The sequence below is a fragment of the Macrobrachium nipponense genome, chromosome 4 (genome assembly GCF_015104395.2).
Source record: "Macrobrachium nipponense isolate FS-2020 chromosome 4, ASM1510439v2, whole genome shotgun sequence".
NCBI lineage: Eukaryota > Metazoa > Arthropoda > Malacostraca > Decapoda > Palaemonidae > Macrobrachium > Macrobrachium nipponense.
The window spans coordinates 18,785,527-18,807,787 of record NC_061100.1 but is presented as its reverse complement, the minus strand read 5'-3'; the positions used below and the strand labels follow the sequence as shown (position 1 = coordinate 18,807,787).

Here is a 22,261-nt window from a genome sequence, read left to right as displayed (position 1 = left end):
ATTGGGTTAAGGTGACATTTGCTTATGTATTAAGGCTCGTGAGAGAGAGAGAGAGAGAGAGAGAGAGAGAGAGAGAGAGAGAGAGAGAGCCAATTAAAATATACCGCCATAAATCATAGTAAGGTAGTGAGCCTCAGAACCGACCAATCAGAGAGTGACACGTCACGAAATACTCGCCTTGTGGGTGGTGCTCCCCAGCCAGCAGAGCTCAACCAAAACAAGTCTCACTCAGTAGTCAGTACACACGATGAAGTCGTGAAGTTAGCGAAAGTAGTGGATTAACTAAAGTCATCTGACGGATGCCTCTTATTACAGGCCGTGTTGATGAAGTGTAATTAATACATGGATTTGGATTTACTTTCGTTTGAAGAGGGTGTACATGCGTGAGGATAGATATAACGATACCACATTGATGGATTAGGCCTACTGTTTGAAAGTGCAAGGTAAGATTTTGGACTGTAACGTTTAGCGAATTCAATACCCACTACTGACCCCTGCTGGTGTCAGATGTAGTAGTGATAACTAGGCTAATTGTTGTTGTCAATTATCCAGACAACCACCCAAAATAAACAAAAAGACTCGATTTCTTATGATTTAGGCTGTAATGGACTTTGGTAAAAGTGATAAACTACATAATTTGTTGTGATTAAGGACGAAAAAGTGCGTTTTCTAGATGCAGTGCTGTTCATCGAGAACAGTCATCATGATCTGACCTTTAATATGGGTTGGCTGCAGTGTAGCCCTCCCAGGCCGTAGGATATTTTGATATCGTAGAGCTGGAGGAAGGAATGAAAGGATTGCTCGACGTTTAAAGTGCTTTCGTGTATTTTTCATACCTCCTCAGGATCATTTGATACAAAAATATTATTACTACTATTTGTTACAAAGACATCTCTGTGGCAGCAATGAATAAACATGAAAACCATCGTACTACTGCTTTAAAAGAACTAGGCACAGGATATTGGTACGGCATAAAAAACGTAAAAACTAATTGTCTAAAAAAGTTGTTTACAAGCAGTTCATCCAGTTTGTAGTGCTAAGTTCAGGGGCCGCTGTTGTTGATCGAATCTAGTATACGATTTTGCTTTAGAAAGTGGATATTGTCACCGCGCGGTGAAAATAATTTCAGCACTTATTCTCACCGCACGCTTTTCTTCAATGAACCTTTGGCCAACAGGTATCGCCATTTGCACCGTGAAAATACATTAATACCATGTAGTGGAACTGCGATGCCAATAATTTAAGTGACGCAAGTTGCGATAAAGAGAAAATACAGAAAGTTACATTGACTTTTTTCCCTCAAGTTCCACATACTGATCAGCTAAATTCAAATATTTCCGGAAAGAACAACGCAGTGAAATAGGTACTGTATACGGATATCATACAATACATAATGCTACCTTTAATTTACTGAAACTGAAAAAAATATATATAGTAAAGTGGAACGAAAACAATTTGATGCAGATAAATGTAATAAATGCAATATATGTATGTGCATAAATATTCATATTCATATTTATATATATATACATACATACATACATATATATATATATTATATATAATATATATCTATATATATATATATATATATATATATATATATATATATATATATTACATATATTTTTCAGGATGTGGGCAAGTGCGCCCCCCTTGCCCCTATGTACGGGCACCCGTGTATAGATAGTACCACCTTTCGGTTAATCGGATGGTCAAGGCATCTGTGGCAAATATTTATAACTTGAATGGCCATTTCCCATAAAAAAAGAATTGTGCAGTTTAATTTTTCCTGGGATAAATTTAATCCTTTTTTGAACAAAGCTCGTAGTAGTTACTCCATTCACATCTGACTGAGCTTAACGCCCAAAGCATTTTATTATATAAATATATACATAAATGCAATTCTTATATATCATAAAATGCTACCATCACGTCTAACTACATGATCAAGATGAGAGAGAGAGAGAGAGAGAGAGAGGAGGGGACGGTTATTTTATCGTAACAAAAAATTAGTGATTCGTGCATATCGATTAAGTGAAAGAAACCTTGGAGCAAACCACGGTCTACTGCATGCAGGCGGGCAGTCAGTCCTTTAAATCAGAGAACCATCATCGCCCCCCTACCCAATAACTGACAACCACCTATTCCTCCCTCCCCACTCCACCGTCTCACTCAGCCAGCAGTGAGAATAAGCTGAAATTATTTTCACCACGCGGTGACAAATATCCACTTCGTTTTCGTTGTGTTTCGTTTTGTGATGTCTTTACAGAAGAATGTACTCTCTTTCGCTTCTTTCCGATTCATTGTGTGTTTGCTGTAGGGATTATCATTTCGGGAAATCCCGGGATTTTATAAGAATTTATTGGTGTATTTTAGGAATGATTTCGGGAAATCCCGGGATTTTATATTATTGGTGTATTTTAGGAATGAAATAGTGCAGGACTCATAGCACGTGATTATATAATTATTCTTAAAGCATTGGGAAAGACAATCAAAATACATAATGCAATAAAGGAGCATTCAGTGAAATTAACAAGCAGAAAATGAAGACTGATTATGCAGTGATTGCTCCTGAAATAAAGGTAAGAAACTGTCTCATCTTTTTACAAATTGTATGAAAATATCTTATACGATCATATGCGTTTGAAGTATAACCCTGGTGAAAAAAATTATCAATGTTCATTACAAATAAAATTCTTATCTCAAAGGTATTGTATATGATGTCATGCTTTTGTAATATAAACATAAACTTATGAAATACGTATAGAACAGTGTTAGGTACACTTCTCGTACGGCAATAGCTGCGAATTATTGAAAATGTATTATTTGTTTTATTACGTTTTCCAAGACAAAAAAGCAACGGGATCCCGGGAAACAATCCCTAGACTTTGCACTCATTCTTATGTCGAAACAAACTGCTTTCATTATTCCCCATTCTAACGTTATAATATTTATGTTGCATATTTTGAGAATCATCCTTTGCATATTTGAGAATAGAGGATGACTCCGCGAAAACTGTTCTATCCTCCCAAAAACGTACATAACTTGATGACCTTGGAGGAATATTAAGCTATTCATTCATTCCTCCAAGGACCTAACCTAGGTACCCCCTCCCCTCCATCATCATCATCACCATAACACTATATACGCGCACACATTCTCCTTCCAAAATGCCTGAGAAGGGATCCCCCCCCCCTTTCTGACCCTTCCCCTGCTCTCTTCCTTCCATCCCCCCCTCCTATGACCCTTCCCCTGCCCTATCCCTTCCATCCCCCCTCATCCTCAGACAGGTGGGACTTAATAATAATAATAATAATAATATGCTTTATTTCAGCTCAGGGCCATATACATTGAATATACAAAATACAGACAGTAACTTACACAATCAAGATGCATGAGACATGATAAAAAAGAAAAAGAAAAGGAATAATCAGCACTTAAACACAAAATAGGTGAGGTAGCATAAAAGCTAGTAATCATAATACTGGTAATAACAGTAATAATATTGGTGAGGAAAAAAAAATATGCATTGAGAGTAATAACAGTTAGTGCACATATTATATAACTTAAATTTCAACTAGAGACCTTAGGTGGTTACAGTAGTCAGGTCCAGAGGGATAAATACAAAAATTGAATGTAAAAAAAACTTTAAATAGATAGTAATCACAGTAATAATGAAAAATTAAAATATCAGCAATAAATGTAATAATGACAAAAACTGCAGATGACATCTTGCCAATACAGAGATTAAGTCTTTTAGGGGACAAAGGCCTCATTTTCCCATCTTTCCCACAATTTAGATGATCTTGCTTCACTCCTTAGGATGCTTTGTATGAGCGAGTTGCTGTTGCTGCTGTTTCTCACTCGGGTTACCAGACTGGACATTGTTCGCCTAACAATGAATTTTAAATTGTCCAGGTGGTTTTCTATGAACATCTGTGTGACGGAGTGGTAGCGGGGAGTGTTTGTAAGGCGTCTCAGAATGTCATTGTTCACAACAGTGATGCGTCTCATGGTCTCTTGGGTATAGTTCGTCCAGAGGGAACACCCATAGATACTGTAGCAGTACGAGCGGAAGAGCAGCAGTTGTCGATGAGTCGTTGGAAACCTTGCACCGATGGGGAAATCAGAACCATATCGTCGGCGTAACAGAGGTTGTTTATAGTTTCATTGACGGGTGCATCCGATTGGGAGAGAGTTCAGTTTGACATTCAAGGCATCTGTGTACGTATTAAACAGGTATGGAGAGAGAATGCCCCCTTGCCGAAGCCCGTTTAGGGAGCTGAAGGTGTAAGATAGTACGTTACCCCACTTGACACAGAATTGCTGTGTGGAGAGCCAGCAATGTAAAATGCCAATTAGATACAGGGGTGTGCCCCTTTTATGCAGCTTCAGGAAGAGCTTCAGGTAGTTTACTCTGTCAAATGCTTTTCTCACATCTACAAAACAAAGGAAAACAGGAGAGGCTGATGATAGGTAGTAATTCAGCAATTCTTTCAGTATGTAGATGCAGGTGTCGGTTGAGTGGTTTGCTTTAAACTCGAACTGGTTGTCAGTGGTGTGTAGAAAGGGGAGAAGTCTCACTAGAAGAACAGACTCAAGTATCTTCGATGCGATCGTTGTGATTGCAATCGGCCGGTAGTTGCCAGGGTCAGCTGCATCCTTTAGCTTGTTTTTGATTAATGGTATCAAGTGAACTAAGAGTAGGGAGTCTGGAAAAAACCGGTGAATTATGCACGCATTGAATAGGGCAGCTAGCAAAATGTAAATTATCGGATGGCAGAATTTGAAGGCCTCTGCAGGAAGACCATCACAGCCGGGCGATTTATTATTAGGTAGGCTGTTTATGGCATCGCTGATGTTACCTGGCGTAATACGGTCTGCAAAATGAAATTGAATGTTGTCAGTAAGGAGGCTATCTACATCCCTTCGGGAATCTTGATCATTTATGCAATTCAGGATATTGTTGAAGTGATCGCCCCACATACTTGCGATAGCTTCGTCTCCGACTACTTCCCCTACTCTCTGTAATAGCTTTTTAGTTTTGGGATTTAAGGACTGGATATCTTTCCTAAGACGAGGATAATCACCAGATTCTAAGTTTCTAGACATAGCATCGGCTTAGTTGTTTTTCATTTAACGTGCAGTGCTTAAGAGCAAGTTTGAACTGCGCTCTCGCCTGTCTCATTAGTAATGCAGTGTGCCCTTCCCTGGGGCTACCATTTTGCCTCCACAGTAAAAACATTTCTCGTGAGTATGTATACAGATCTTTAACCAAGTCATTCCATCCAGGTATATTACGAGAATTACCTTGACGAAATCTGTAGGCAGTCCTGCCCGAAGGAAGCATAGCGGAGATTATGTTCGAATAGAATTTATTCAGATCCCTCCTGTGGTGGTCATTTCTACAATTTGTGTTATTACAAAGTAAGGCGTCTGCCGGTAGAACTATTGACCGCAACCTGGTTTCCATGGTCGCCCTAAAGTATCTGGTTTTCTGTTGGTTTTTAAAATCCCAGTTTACTGCTGGTGGGCGAACAGTTAGGGGGTTCACGTTAGGGAGGGATGGGGTACTGAATGACACCTTTAATGGGGTGTGATCGTAGCCCGTTGCAAGATCATAGCAAATATTGCAGGTCATAATAGAATCATGAAGTTGTGGAGGTGTGATGCAGTGGTCCAGCCAGGAGGTTGTAATAGCGTCCGCTCTATTATGTACATATGAATAGGAGGAGGGAGGGAGGGAGGAGCATTACATCGCTAATTTGGAGAGCGTGATTTTGACAGAAGCGAGTAAGTTCATTATAAAATTGTTTTGTGGGGTGAGAATTAAGGTCCCCGATTATACAAATGATCAGCAAGAGAATCATGAATAATACTGTGTAACTCCCCTAGGATCATGCAGTAATGATCAAAATTATTGTTATTTTCCCATGGCATATAAATATTAACAATTAGGATTTTAGAGTTTCCTACTGTCACTTGAAGCCAATCTGTCACTCCTGTAGGTCATCACCTTTTTCATATTGTCTAACGATTTGTGCCACAGGAAAGAAAGGCCCCTTTTCGGGCGACCGGCTATGATTTGATCTGTAACTTGCATCGATGAAGTCGAGAAGGTTCTGAAGTCTTCATGAATTGAATCGCAGATGGCAAGGTCATGTGGCCAGAGGAGCGTTTCTTGCAAGTTTTTGCAGAACATGTTTAGGAGAGGAATGTTCCGCTTGAGGCCAAAAATATTTCAAGAGATTATGTTTAATGTATCCATGGCTACTCACGAAGATGGGAGATGAATGGGGGGGGGGGGGGGGGGAAGACTTAAAGGCAGGTGGGACTTAAAGGCAGGAGGGACTTAAAGGCAAGGGGGACTTAAAGGCATGGTGGGACTTGAAAGCAAGGTGGGCCTTAAAGGCAGGTGGAACTTAAAGGCAGGTGGGACTAAAGGCAAGGTGGGACTTAAAGGCAGGTGGGATTTAAAGGCAAGGTGGGACTTGAAAGCAGGTGGGACTTAGAGGCAAGGCTTGAAGGCAGGTGGGATTTAAAGGCAAGGTGGGACTTAAAAGCAGGTGGGACTTAGAGGCAAGGTGGGACTTAGAGGCAAGGTGGGACTTTAAAGCAGGTGGGATAAGTGAGCACACGATGTCTCCTCGGATGGACTAGCAAGTTTGAGACATCCTAATCCTCTCTCTCTCTCTCTCTTTCTCTTCTCTATCCTCTCTCTCTCTCTCTCTCTCTCTCGTTTCAGATTACTCAGACTAATATTACCTTTCGAAGTAAGGAGAGATAACTGAGCACACGATGTCTCCTCGGATGGACTAACAAATCTGAGACATCCTAATCCGTAACTCTCTCTCTCTCTCTCTCTCTCTCTCTCTCTCTCTCTCTCTCCGGCCGCTCTATATACGGCTCTGGCTCTAACGTCTCCAACTGTTTTGCGCAGTTTCTGTAATGGACCGTATGGAACTCTTGTGGGCTTATGGATGAAAATATTTGAAGTGAAGAGCAAATTTGCCGCCATCTTGGAAAAGTGTCAGCCATCTTGGAAGGACGCAGCATACTATCATATATCATATATATATATATATATATATATATAGTATATATATAGATATATATATATATATATATATAAACGGAATCACGAAAGTTAGGAACGTGATAAATCCATAAATAAAGATATATGCCACAAAGGAAAAATAAACGAAGGAGTAACTGCGAGACCTTTCGACGTTTCCACGTCCTTTACTAAGCAGAACTGACATACATGAGGCAAAAGACAAAACAAGAAGATTCGTATAACTGACAGATAGGGATTATAAAGAGATTAGTACCTAGAATCCGACACACCTGGAAGATGAGTAACCTTCCCAAACAAGCATAAACATTGGGTGCGATTAAAAGTTTAAGATAACCATCTCAGATCCAAGGACTAGACAAGACAAAGAGTTATAGGTGACAGCTGTTCAGAACTTTGGTAAACAAAACCATGTTCACAATACATATTCACAATTACAGGTTAGACATACATTACAACGAAGATAACTCTAAGGCAGCTAATTTTTATTTAAGTCTGTAATTATATCTTTGAGGTCATTCTTAAACATGTTTACAAATACAAGGGTCTAAATATGAAAAAGGCCCACGACTAAACATTGAAATTACAATGATTGAAAATTCAATGAAAAGTAAGTTGTATTAAAGCAGATTCTAAAAGATTTCGTGGAAGACATCTCTTGATCTTGCAATTACTGAACTATATATACACGTATATATATATATATATATATATCATATATATATATATATACACATATATATATATATATATATATATATATATATATATATATATATATATATATAAAGGTTTTTTTGCCACGAAGGAAAAAATGAAAAAAACGAGAAACGAGTTAGGACCGAAAGTACTCGGCTAACTCGTTTTTTTTATGTTTTCCTTCGTGGCAAAAAAACCTTTATTTATACATAGCATCACGTTTTATATACTTCGTGATCAAGTTATTATATATATATATATATATATATATATATATATATATATATATATATATATTGAGGTGCTTGCTTTTCCATTTCCTATAGATGGTGCGCGTTCTTTTTGGTTGTCAATGCGCATTTTTTTTATTCAAGTCGCCGCGTGGTCAGTCCAGAGGCCTTGTGATTTATTTTGAATTATGACATTGCGAAATCTAAACGAACAATAATTATTCTTAGGCTTATACCTAAGCCCATGTAGACGTAGCGAAACAATTTCTGTGGACCTACAGTTGTTGTCAATGCATGTTTAAATCATGTTTGCTTTCTCATTTGTAGCATAGGCCTGTCCATCTTTTTTTTTTTCACTGTTCCTTTCTTCTTTCTCTTCAAAAATGTTGTCATTAATCTAATATTATTTTAGGGCCATGTCTTTAAAAGTTTTCGTCTACATAGAGCCAAAGTTGTTCGATCTCTCTCTCTCTCTCTCTCTCTCTCTCTCTCTCTCTCTCTCTCTCTCTCTCTCTGTAATTCAACCATGTGAGACGATACACGAGAGAGAGAGGTAAATATTCTTATTTAGTAGATGAAATTATAATAATAAAATAATAATGTAATATCATCATTCATATACAGTAATAACAAAATACTAAACGATAGTGCTTATTTATGAATAAATACAGTAATATAATGGTCCATTATTAATAAAATGATAGTGAACCCAGCCATTTTGAGTCTCCTTGCAGACAACAACCATTCCTTTCATACTACACATAGTACTATGGTGCTTCGTAATTGATAATTCTAGATGTTCAAACCAAGGTATATAGAATGAATAGCTTGGTCCAAACACTGATTCTAAAATAATTTCTACATGGAAATGTGCTTTGGATGTAGATCAGACAATTTTTGCAACTCGCCATCAAAAGGTGGAAGAGGTATTGACCTTGTTTACCCAAATAGCTACTACTCCCATATAGGCGAATCATTAGAAGCCATTTTTGAAACCGAAGGACTCGAGTATTGAAGTCTTTGCATCTCATAATGGGAAAAAGGCCAATAGAATTTTAAAGTTCTATTGGCCTTGAACGGGAAGAGGAGGAGGAGTCGATGTCGGGTTCCTATACTTTTCACTCGCTTTCTTCAGTGGGTTTTGTATTCCTTGTAAGATTACAATCGGTTACAATCTGATGATGGAGGGTCAAAGTGCTTTGTTGGCTCTAACGTGGATTTGCTAGTACTGGTCGTAGACAGATAGTACATAGATGCATTTACACACGTATGTCTAACGACTGACCAAACTAGATAAAATCTTTGTTGGACTATACTGTTTCCAAACCTTTTAGTCATTTTGGTTGGAAGTGACCGCGTTTAATCTCTGCTAAACCTTACTCTTGGGAGCAATAATAATCCTTGTCTGGGCCTACTCTCAAACCCATCCATGGTAAATCTCTTCATGTATTGAGTCAAAAAACCATCGCCAACTTGAATTGAGACGGAGTTTTTTGTTTTGTTTTATTTTTCTCATGTAAATGAAAATCTTAAACAAAACCTCAAACGCGCGCACATATTCTTGGAGCAATTCTGTTCATAAGTATGCGCAGATCGATTCTCTCCAAAACCTTAAGAAATATACAATTTCCGTATATTTTTTTCCTTTTATGCAAATAAAAATAGTCAACAGTTCATTCTCTATCTGTTTTAGTGGTTTAAAATACTCTATGCAGCTGAGCAATATTTTCGTTTAGAGATTTTTATTCCCCTACTCGTCATATCCTTATATCTGAATTCGACTTCTACATGTCCTAAGGTCATTTAAATCTTCTTTTAGGTATTGTCCTTTCCCCTACATTGACCTTGAGATTGATAACCGTTTATCCATTGACCCTCTACAAATGATTAATTACACACACATGCAGACATTCGTACTACATATACCCACACACATATGTAGTTGATGTTTATTTTTTCCCCCTTTGTAGTAAAAGTATCACAGAGGTCATTCTGTAATCATATTTATAATTTATATTTCTGTACACATTCATGTACTGTTTAAGTTTATAAAGATTCTTTTTATTACTGAACTCGCCATTTTCGTATATTTTAAAATAACGTTTACTTTACTTTCGATAAATGTGTTTACGCTTATGCTTTATTACATGTCTTGTATAACGCAAAATCAGTATCTCTGCATATGAATCATGTCGACCTCTACCAAAGCCAACCTCACCTCTACATGCCCCGAGGGCAGCTTAACATGACCCTCCTTGCTTCTACATGCCCCGAGGGCAGCTTAACATGACCCTCCTTGCTCCTACATGACCCGAGGGCAGCTTAACTCGACCATCCTTGCTTCTACACACGGTCCAGATACAACAGGTCAGCCAGCGCGCAGCTTTGGGTATGAATCACCAATACTGTGACGTCACGCGCCCTGGTCTCTCACACGCTTTTAACCAAAACAATATGCTATCCATAATCGTAGGTAGACTATAGGACTTGCTGTGTGTCCATATATCTTTTTATTCATTCATTCATTCATTCTACCATTGATAATACCAAGTAACTCCACAGTATTTGGCTGTTCTAATACACGTGCTTCTACATGACCCAAAACAGCTTCACTCGACCCTCCTTGCTTCTACATGACCAGAGGCAGCTTAACTTGACCCTCCTTACTTCTACTGGCAGCGTAGCTCAAAATTTGTGCCACGTTTAAAGAAGAAAAAACATTTCAAGAGGTCATAATATTCGATAATAAAAGTGATACTAATCTGATAAACGTACGTTAAAGTGGTTTTATGACTGTAACCTGTATTTAGTTTTGATCATAGAGAGATGCCTAATTACTTAGCACAATTTCTTCCCCTCCGACTCTCTCTCTCTCTCTCTCTCTCTCTCTCTCTCTCACTTCATTCCTCTTAGTCTCTCTTTCTCCCTCTCCTCATACGTATTCCTTCTCCCTCTCTTTCTCTCTCCTAATTCTCTGGTTTTTTTCCATCGAACCTCTCTCTCTCTCTCTCTCTCTCTCTCTCTCTCTCTCTCTCTCTCTCATTTGTTTTTTCCATCGAACCTCTCTCTCTCCCCCCTCTTCATTCTCTTGTTTTTTCCCACAGAAACTCCTCTCTCCCTCTCTCTCTCTCTTTTTTTTTCCATCGAAACCCCCCCCCCCCCTCTCTCTCTCCTCTCTCTCTCTCCAGTTTTTTCTCTTTTTTTTACATTGCCTGAAAAGCAGCTTTAAACGTTTGCGAAGTGTCGTAATTATACGATTTGGCAACTTTGTACATTTTCTTAGAAGTTGACTTTACCAACCGCTGTTTTAGGTCCCCAGGCCGGTGACTAGGGGGACCCCTCTTATTTATGGGTAAGCAGAGAAGGCCCTTACAGGGGGTGGGGGTGGGGGGAGGGAAGGTTTCCAGGATTCATTTTCCAATTGTGAACAGTAGTAGATCATTATTATTATTTTTTATATATATATTTAAATATTATTTTTTGCTGAGGTACTGGGCCTTAGACCATTGCCTGCAGCCCCCACCCCCCTTTCCCAAATCCGCCACTGATTGAATGTCGCATTGAGCTTTGTATGTGTAAATTTCTTCGAAGATATATATACTTATTTTAGGGTGTTGCCTTGCAATTGTTTGACTAACAAGGCACCCCGTTGGTTATTTTCTAACCTGCGATAATATTCGGAAGTATCGGTTTGTATACATCACATCTTAGACAAGTATCATGTCTGTGATGATATTTTTTCTAAGTCTCCATCTATCGTGTGTTCTTGTAGGTAGGTTTTAAGTGGGTAAGACACATAGTGAAATAACAAGTTATATTTAACAGTTTACATCATAATGATAACGACAGGAAGATTTGAATAGGTCTTCCAGCTGAGAGGTGTGATAGTAGTCTGATATACAATTCTGTTGCGAGAACATTCGTTGAGCGACATATTGCTCAATGTTACACAAACACCCGAGTATACTGGTCTAGGTCTGTGACGTAGGCACAGACTGTCATGAGAACGTCAACATGTATTTTGCCAATGGGGCATCGGTTGGCGTTACCTTTTTACTAGGTGTATTCAAGCGGAGATGTGATACAAAGCGTTGTCAAAGCAATGTCAGCTACACACTAACTGTTATTTAGAAATTCTGTGAGATCCTACTGGAATACAAGAGTCATCCATCACATTAACACAACAAAATGTTGCTACACATACAATGACCCAATACATTCTAATTAATGTGTAATCATTACACTTACAAACGTGATCAAATTGCCCAATGTTGTCCTTGTCTTCTTATTTCATTATATATTCTCGTGCAATATAGTTTTTAATTTTCACAATACACATTTTTAACTTACATATCCTTGTATATCTTTTTTTTATTTATTTATTTTGTTTTTTGCATTCCGTTGATAAGTGTAGCTTTCTCTCCGTTGATAAGTGGAATTTTTCTCACTATTCCACTCAGTCCTTTTTACTTTATCCGTCTTATTGTAATTAAATTCCTCCGTCGAAGAGTTTCAGGTTAAACAAACTTGTATATACCAAACCTTCTACACTTCCATTACTGTTTTTATGTTTATACATCTCTTCAGTCATGATATTACATATTTTTTGTATGAAAATATGACATGTTTTTTCTGTACGATTTTTTTCAATCATTGCATATTTTTTATATGAATAGATGTTTTTTTCTATACAATTTTTTCAAGCATTACATATATTTTTTATATGAAATTTTGTGGAAATTCCTATTCCACTTTTAACTTTATCCGTCATATTTTAATTAAATTCCTCCGTCGAAGAGTTTCAGGTTAAACAAACTTGTATATACCAAACCTTCCACACTTCCATTACTCAGTTTTTATGTTTATACATCTCTTCAGTCATGATATTACATATTTTTTGTATGAAAATATGATGTGTTTTTTTCTGTACGATTTTATTTTTTATTTTTTCAATCATTACATATTTTTTTACATGAAAATATGTATTTTCTATACAATTTTTTGAAGCGTTACATATATTTTTTATATGAAACTGTGGAAATTCCTAAGTTCTCAATATTAGTCATTAAATCCACATTCCGTGAAAAACTAGCAATATTAATAAATACTTAACAAACGGTTATTAACCCCGGTCACCGCCATTTAACCTGTCCGTGGGTAGACAGACCCAAGGCCAACAGAATTCTGTTGACCTTGGGTAGACCCGTTATTAACAAGCTGTCGGGAGCTGGAAACGAACTCGGGCTACCGAATTGGTAGGGGCGAGTATGCAACCGACTCGTCCAGTGAGGAACTACTAGATATGCGGATAAAAGATATATGGATAAAAGGAACTACTAGATATATGGATAAAAGGAAGTACCTGAAAGAAATTGGTTGCAACCGGGGATGACATAGCAAAAAAAAAAAAAATAATAATGAATGAATAAATAAATAAATAAAGCCATGGTGACAGATTAAAAGTGCGCAAACGGGAATAAAAAAAAAACACGGAAGAGAGATTTATATCACATAACTACAAACCACATACCTTTACCTACCAAACACATATACATTTACCTATGAAATATAAACATTATAACTACGAAAAACTTTTTATGCCTATATAAAATATAAATTTACCTATAAAACATACAAGCTTTCCTACGAAACAAAAATTTACATATAAAACATGCAAGCTTTCCGACAAAACAATTTACCTATAAAATATACAAGCTTTCCTACAAAACAGGAATATACCGATACAACTATAAAACATACAAGCTTTCCTACATGCATAGATGATATATATATATATATATATATATATATATATATATATATATATATATATATATATATATATATATATATTTAAAATCTATAAAATTTTTGTAAGGATGCGTCAAGGTATCGAGGAGAGCCTTCCATTGTGGGCACAGCAGCGTTGACAGATTTTTTTTTATCTTTGGCATTTGCTTTGTGTACAAAGGAATGAAGGGTGGTGAGAGAATCCCATTTTTACTTTGACCTTAGCTGTTCAAAAAATATGCCAGATCTACGAGATTATCGCCCCTTTACCTTGGCAAATTTTAATGAGAATAACGAAATGTGGCAGCTGTCCTAATGGCCTTCGAATCTCGACCTTTCTTATAGAGCGTACTTTAAGGCTCTCTGGTATGGCGTGTAAAGATGATCTCCCAGTTGCCAATTTTACAAAAAACAACTGGCCCGTGTGTGACAGACCTTTGAATGTCTTTGAGACAAACCCCGTTGCTATAATTATAAGATTATAGGGACTTTTTATTTTCAGGTACTTTAATCTCCTACCTTATTTCGCCCTGCTCTCTCTCTCTCTCTCTCTCTCTCTCTCTCTCTCTCTCTCTCTCTCTCTTCCTCTCTCCATCTCTCTCTCTCTCTCCTCTCCCTAAGTCTTACAGCTGTACGAGCAAGAGCATTTATATGGCATAACATAGGCCCTCCATTTGCCTTTTCCCCTAGAAAATACCTATTCATTTTGTATACGATTGCCTTTTTTCGGCTGTGAAGTTGATGTCTATCCTTGGCTGTGAGGTGACCAGGACTGACTTGTAAGTCGGTGTCAAAGTCACTCCACACTTCACAGTCAGGCCAAAACTTTGCCATATCGTATTCAAGCAATATTCAGTCCTTGTTTCCTATCGATTATTTTGTCAGAGAGAGATAGGGGGGGGGGGGGGGGATCTGTCTGTATACGATTGTTTATTTTCTCACTCGTTAAACTTACTCTGCTATGCTTTATTCATATTTCTTTGCGTCACCAATTTATTCTATACCTATGATATTAAGAAATCAAGATATTTGTAGAAAGGAGAACTGCCTCCAGACATGTACTGTCGAAAGTGTCCCTGGAGAGAATCTGAGCGGCTTATCCGTGGACTTAAACGCACGTGGAACCGTTTGAAATTTGGCAACAGCACCAAAATGAGCCTTGGGAGAAATGGTTTTATCCTTCTGTTGTTGTTATAGATTTGGCAGATATGCGGAGATTAAACACACGTGAGAGGATCCAAACAGCCCCCCCCAGAGAGCTCTGGTCATGAGTGAGCTTGTCTCGTCTGTTCCAATGTTTGTAAGCTTCTATAAACAATTGACACTACTGTTTTTCGCATTGCAATCTTGTTCACGTCACTCGTTATCGACCTGATTTCCACTTCTTACAAATATTGTCCAGTGCCTTTTACATATGGTTATTGTAAGACAATGTAATTGATCATTTTTGTTCTATTAAGCTTGATTAGTACAATTCTTTTTATAGATTCCTGTCTTTTAAAATCATTAAAAAATCACGTTGCAATTCTTCCAAAAATAAAACGTTGCAATTCTTTAAAAGATAAAAAAGTTGGAACTGATCTATTGATAAAGTCACGCAACTGTCACAAATAACATCCAATTGCACGCGAGGGAAAAATAGTCAACAACCAATCAGAATTGAGGAAATCCATCTATTTGATAGCATACTCAGATTATTTCTGTTTGTATGATGATTTTTTTTTATAATAGGTAATTTTGTTCTTCATTAAGCAGCGTGATTTGAACTTCCCTATCAACATGAGTGAAAACAAAAAGTAACGAAGGAAACCATTTAAAGGAAGTGTACAAAGTTAGAAAGGATTATTATACAGGGTGTCCATAAAGTCCCAGTAGTACCTTTTATAAGTATTTATTGCTCAGAATGGTACTGAGACTTTGTGGACACCCTGTACTCTGACCGTTCAAATCTGGGTTTAATGGCCGGCATGAAACTTATTACCCCCCCCCCCCCACCCTTACTCTCTTCTGTCTTGTCCTGCCCATAGATTAAAGAGGTCAAACCAGGTGTGAATTGAACCGGTCAGAATGACCTGGCAACGCCGCTAATCGGGGCGGAATCTGGTCACACCCGAATTCCAGATGGGATTATAAACGTTGGTTTTGACCACTGCGGCTGCCATTGTGCTCGTAGCCATGAGTCCTCTACCCTCTGCGTGGCAACCGGTAATTACAATATACATTACATTATTCAGCACAAATGATTAACCATTGTGTATAAATTATGTATAAAGAATAAAGGGTCCATCAAAACACTTTGGTTTAAACCAGAGTATTTTTAATGGGTCTTTTATACTTGAGAAGTATCCTGTTTTAACAGAAGAATTTATATATATAATCATTGTGTGCAGCTTCATTATATATATAAGCCAATGCCACAGGGAAATGACATTTTCCTCTGGTATATAGGTATATATATATATATATATATATATATATATATTATATATATATATATATATATATATGTATGTATGCTTAAAAATCACAGTAGATGCACGTAACTTTATTAAATAAGCGAATGCCACAGGAAAATGATAGTCAGATATCCAAGCGCTTTCGTCTTTACTAAGACATTGTCTTAGTAAAGACGAAAGCGCTTGGATTTCTGACTGTCATTTTCCTGTGGTATTCGCTATATATATGTATAATATGCATATATATATATATATATATATATATATATATATATATATATATATATAATATATATATATATATAATACATATATGTACTGTGAACTAGTTTCTGTTAAAACACATAATTCCATCTAATGAAAGGACCCCAGAAAACCGCCAAAAGGGAGAAAGTTAATGCACTAACTTTATACCTTTTGTGATTGATATGTGATCCTTTTATTAATATACTGTAACAAGCGTCCTTCCAACACTTGTTTCTAGCTTCTTTCTATTTTGAAACGTGAGGGAAACTTGAAAGAAACAGGGAGAAGTGAGGGAAATTGAAAGAAACAGGGGTGGAGGGAAAGTGAGGATTTGAAACGGGAAATAAGGGGAAAGGTTGTTGAAAGAAATTCATTGAGGGATTAAACATGAGAAAGTGAGGGAAATTGAAAGACAGGGAGGAAGTTGGTTGAGGGGCATGGAAAAGATCATGGGAGAAAGTGAGGGAAATTGAAAGAAACAGGGGTTGGAGAAAGTTGAGGAAATGAGGGAAACAGGAAAAGGTGGTTGAAAGGGAAACATTGAAAGATACATGGGGGATAAAGTTGAAAGAAATCCTTGAGAAACCGGGAGGAGAAGGGTGGTGGGAATTGAAAAGGGGAAACAGGGAGGGAAAGTGAGGGGAAAGAAATTTGGGAAAGAAACAGGGAAAAGAAAAGTGTGGGGACTGAAAGGGATAAACATGGGAGAAAGTGAGGGAAATTGAAAGAAACAGAGGAGAAAGGAGGGTGAGGGGAACATTGAAAGATTCTACATGGGAGAAAGTGAGGGAAATTGAAATGAAAGAAACAGCGGAAAAAGTGGTTGCAAGGAGGAAAGTTTGTTGAGGGGCAATTGGAAATCCAAATGGGAGAAGTGGGGAATTGAAAGAAACAGGGGAAAGTGGTGATGGGCATTGAAAGATACCATGGGAGAAAGTGAGGAAATTGAAAGAAACAGAGGAGGAAAGTGAGGGAAATGAAAGAAAACAGGGAGAAAAGATGAAGGGAAATTGAAAGAACAGGGGAGAAAAGTGGTGAGGGGCATCGAAAGATACATGGGAGAAAGTGAGGGAAATTGAAAGAAACAGGGGGAGAAAGGTGGTCGAGGGCATTGAATATAAGGGAGAAAGTGAGGGAAATGAAAGAAACAGAGGGAGAAGTGAGGGAAATTGAAAGAAAACAGGCGGAGAAAGCGGGGAAATTGAAGAAACAGGGAGACAGAAAGTGGGAGGGGCATTGAAAGATACACGGGAGAAAAAGTGACGGGGAATTGAAAGAAAACAGGGAGAAAGTGGTGAGGGGCATTGAAAGATACATGGGAGGAAAGGAGGGAAATTGAACGAAACAGAGGAGAAAGTGAGGAAATTGAAAGAAACAGGGGAGAAAGTGAGGGAAATTGAAAGAAACAGGGAAGAAAGTGGTGCGGGGCACGGAAGTACATGGAGAAAGGGAGGGAAATTGAAAGAAAACAGGGGAGAAAGGGGTGGTGAGGGGCACTTGAAAGATACATGGGAGAATGAAGGGAAATTGAAGAAACAGATGATGAAAGTGAGGGAATTGAAAAGAAACATGGGAGAGGAAATGAGGGAAAATTGAAAGAAACAGGGGAGAAAGGGTGAGGGGATGAAAGATACATGGGAAGAAAGTGAGGGAAATTGAAAGAAACAGGGGAGCAAAAGTGGTGAGGGGCATTGAAAGGATAACATGGGAGAAAGTGAGGAAATTGACAAGAAACAGAGGAGAAAGTGAAGGGAAATTTTGAAAGAAAAGGGGGAGAAAGCTGAGGAAATGACAGAAACAGGGGAGAAAGTGAGGAATTGGAAAGACAAACCAGCGGAGAAAGTGAGGGAAATTTGAAAGAAAACAGAGGAGAAGTTGAGGGGGGGAAAGTGAAAGAGAAACAGGGGAGAAAGTGAGGGAAATTGAAAGAAACAGGGGAGAAAGTGGTGAGGGGCATTGAAAGATACATGGGAGAAAGTGAGGGAAATTGAAAGAAACAGGGGAGAAAGTGAGTAGAGGGGCATTGAAAGATACATGGGAGAAGGAGGGAAATTGAAAGAAACAGAAGGAGAAAGTGAGGGAAATTGAAAGAAACAGGGGAGAAAAGTGAGGGAAATTGAAAGAAAAAACAGGGGAGAAAGTGGTGCGGGGCATTTGAAACGACACAGGGAGAAAGTGAGGGAAATGAAAGAAACAGGGGAGAAAAGTGGTGGGGGAATGAAAAGAACATGGGAGAAAGTGAGGGAAATTGAATGAAAACAGAGGAGAAAGTGAGGGAAATTGAAAGAAACAGGGGAGAAAGTGAGGGAAATTGAAAGAAACAGGGGAGAAAGTGGTGAGGGGCATTGAAAGATACATGGGAGAAAGTGAGGGAAATTGAAAGAAACAGAGGAGAAATGGTGGGGGCATTAAAGATAATGGGAGAAAGTGAGGGAACATTGAGGGGAGAAAGTAGGGAAAGTGAGGGAAATTTCAAAGAAAAAACAGGGGAGAAAGTGTGAGGGAAATTGAAAGAAACAGGTGAGAAAGTGGATGAGGGGCATTGAAAAGATACATGGGAGAAAGTGAGGGAAATTGAAAGAAACAGGGAGGAAAGTGGTTGAGGGCATGAAAGATACATGGGAGGAAAGTGAGGAAATTGAAAGAAACAGAGGAGAAAGTGAGGGAAATTGAAAGAAACAGGGAGAAAGTGAGGGAAATTGAACGAAAGAGGGGAGAAAAGTGATGGGGAAATTCGAAAGAAACAGGGGAGAAAAGTGCAGGGAAATGAAAGGAAAACAGGGAGGAAAGTGAGGGAAAATTGAAAGAAACAGGGGAGACAGGTGTGGCGAAATGAAAGAACAGGGGAGGAAAAGTGAGGGAATTGAAAGAAAACAGGGAGAAAGTAGGAAATGAAAGAAACAGAGGAGGAAGGAGGGAAATTGAAAGAAACAGAGGGAAAGTGAGGGAAATTGAAGGAAACAGGGTAGAAATGGGAGGGAAATGAAAGAAGAAACAGGGGAGAAAGTGAGGGAAATTGAAAGAAAAGAAACAGGGGAGAAAGTGAGGGAAATTGAAAGAAACAGGGGCAAAAAAGGTGGTGAGGGGCATTGAAAGAATACATGGGAGAAAGTGAGCGGAAATTGAAAGAAACAGGGGGAAAAAAGTGGTGAGGGGACATTTGAAATATACAATGAGAAAAGTGAGGGTGGAAATTTGGGGGAGAAACCAAGTAGAGCAGTGAGGGGAAAACTTGGGAAAAGAAAAACAGGGGAGGGGAGTGAGGGAAATTGAAAAGGAAAAGTGGGAAAAGTGGTGAGGGCAATTGAAAGTATCCCCTGGGAGGAAAGTTGAGGGGAAATTGCAGAAACCAGGGGGAGTAAAGGGGAAAGAAAGTGAGGGGGGAAATTGAAAGAAAACAGGGAGAAAGTGAGGGAAATTGAAAGAAAACAGGGGAAAAAGTGAGGGTGAGGGAAAACATTGAAAGATACATGGGAGAAAGTGAGGGAAATTGAAAGGAAACAAAGAAAAAAGGGTTGAAAGTTGAAAAGGGAAAAAACTTGGAGAAACAGGGGGTAAAAAAGAAAAAGTGAGGGAAATTGAGAAAAACAGGGGAAAAGGGGTTTGTTGGAAAATTGACATGGAAAGGATACATGGGGTAGGGAAACAATGGGAGGGTTAACTGAGAAATAAACAAATGTGGGGGAAAAAAGTGGCGGGGAAATTGAAATCCTCGAAACAGGGTAGAAAATTGTGGGGAGCCCATTGGGAAAAAAAGATACTGGGTGAGAAGTGGGGCGTCGAAATTGAAAGAAAAAAACAGGGGGAAAGGAAAAGGAAGGGGTGAGGATGAAAGGGAAACAAGGGGAGAAAGTGGAGGGATTAAAATTGACGCAAACGGGGAGAAAAAAGTAGAGAAAAATTTGAAAAAAGAACAGGGGAAAAAAATTGGTGAGGGACATTGAAAGGATTACATTGGGGAAAGAAAAGTGAGGGAAAATTGAAAGATTTAATCATTTTGGGGAGAAAAAGTGGAGGGAAATTGGGAAAGGACAGGGGGGGGAGGGAAAGGTGTGGGAAAAGCATGAGGAAAATTCATGGAGAAAAAAAGTGAGGGAAATTGAAAGAAAATTTACAGGAGGGGGAAAGTGAGGGAAATTGAAAGAAAAAAAACATGGAGAAAAGTGGGAGGGGGAAAATTGAAAGAAAAAACAGGGGAAAAAGTGGTAGGGACATTGAAAGATACATGGGAGAAAGTGAGGAAATTGAAAGAAACAGAGGAGTAAAGTGAGGGAACTTGAAATAAACAGGGGAGAAATGAGGGAAATTGAAGAAACAGGGGGAGAAAGTGGTGAGGTGCATTGAAGTTACATGGAGAAAGTGAGGGAAATTGAAAGAACAGAGGAAAGTGAGGGAATTGAAAAGAAACAGGGAGCAAGTGAGGAAATTGAAAGAAAACAGGGAAAAGTGGTGATGGGACATTGAAAGATACATGGGATAAAGTGATGGAAATTGGAAAGAACGGGAGAAAGTGAGGGAAAATTGAAAGAAACATGGGAGACAGTGAGGGAAATTGAAAGAAACGGGAAAAAGTGGTGAGGGACATTGAATATACATGGGAGAGAAGTGAGGGAAATTGAAAAAACAGAGAGAAGTGAGGGCAATTGAAAGAAACAGGGGAGAAAGTGAGAGGAAATTGAGAAAAAGGGGAGAAAGTGTGAGGGGCATTAAAGATACATGAAAAAGTGATGAAATTGAAAGAAACGAGGAGAAGTGAGGGGAAATTGACAGAAACAGGGGAGAAAGTGAGGGAAATTGAAAGAAACAGGGGAAAAAGTGGTGAGGGACATTGAAAGATACATGGGAGAAAGTGAGGGAAATTGAAAGAAACAGAGGAGAAAGTGAGGGAAATTGAAAGAAACAGGGGAGAAAGTGAGGGAAATTGAAAGAAACAGGGGAAAAAGTGGTGAGGGACATTGAAAGATCATGGGAGAAAAGTGAAGGGAATTGAAAGATACATGGAGAAGTGAGGAAATTGAAAGAAACAGGGAGAAGTGTGAGGGGCATTGAAGGATACAGGGAGAAAAGTGAGGGAAATTGAAAGAAACAGGGGAGAAAGGGGAAATTGAAATAAACAGGGGAGAAAGTGAGGGAATTGAAAGAAACAGGGGAGAAATTGAGAGGAAATTGAAAGAAACAGGGAAAAAGTGGTGGGGACATTGCAAGATACATGGGAGAAAGTGAGGGAAATTGAAGATACATGGGAGACGTGAGGGAAGATTGAAAGAAAACAGTGAGAAGTGGTGATGGGCATTGAAAGATCATGGGGAGAAAGTGAGGGAAATTGAAAGAAAACAGAGGAGAAAGTGAGGAAATTGAAAGCAACAGGGGAGGAGAAAGTGAGGGAAATTGAAAGAAACAGGGGATAAAGTTGGGAAATTGAAATAAAAAGAAACAGGGGAAAAAGTGGTGAGGGGATTGAAAGATACATTGGGGAGAAAAGTGAGGGGAAAATTGAAAGAAACAGGAGGGAGAAAGTGTTGAAAGCAATTGGAATAAATACATGTAGAAAGAAAGTGGGGAAATTGAAAGAAACAGGGGAAAAAGTGGGTGAGGGGGCAGGAAAGATACATTGAGAAAAGTGAGGGAAATTGAAAGAAACAAGGGGAGAAAGTGAGGGAAATTGAAAAAAACAGGGGAGAAAGTGAGGGAAATTGAAAGAAACAGGGAAAAAAGTGGTGGGGGACATTGAAAGATCATGGGAGAAATGAAATTGAAAGAAA

At 38.5% G+C, this 22,261-nt stretch overlaps 1 protein-coding gene across 2 annotated transcripts in view; it reads left to right on the top strand.

The window, feature by feature from the left end:
• Positions 1-218: 218 nt before the first annotated feature.
• The window catches only part of LOC135210742 (uncharacterized), a 59,702-nt gene continuing 37,659 nt past the window's right edge, over positions 219-22,261 (top strand). The window contains exons 1-2 of one of the 2 annotated variants that reach the window (XM_064243569.1): positions 219-443; positions 2,428-2,585. The gene's annotated coding sequence lies outside the window, so the exon portion shown is untranslated. The remainder of the gene's footprint in view (positions 444-2,427; positions 2,586-22,261) is intronic. The other variant, XM_064243567.1, reaches the window with a different exon arrangement.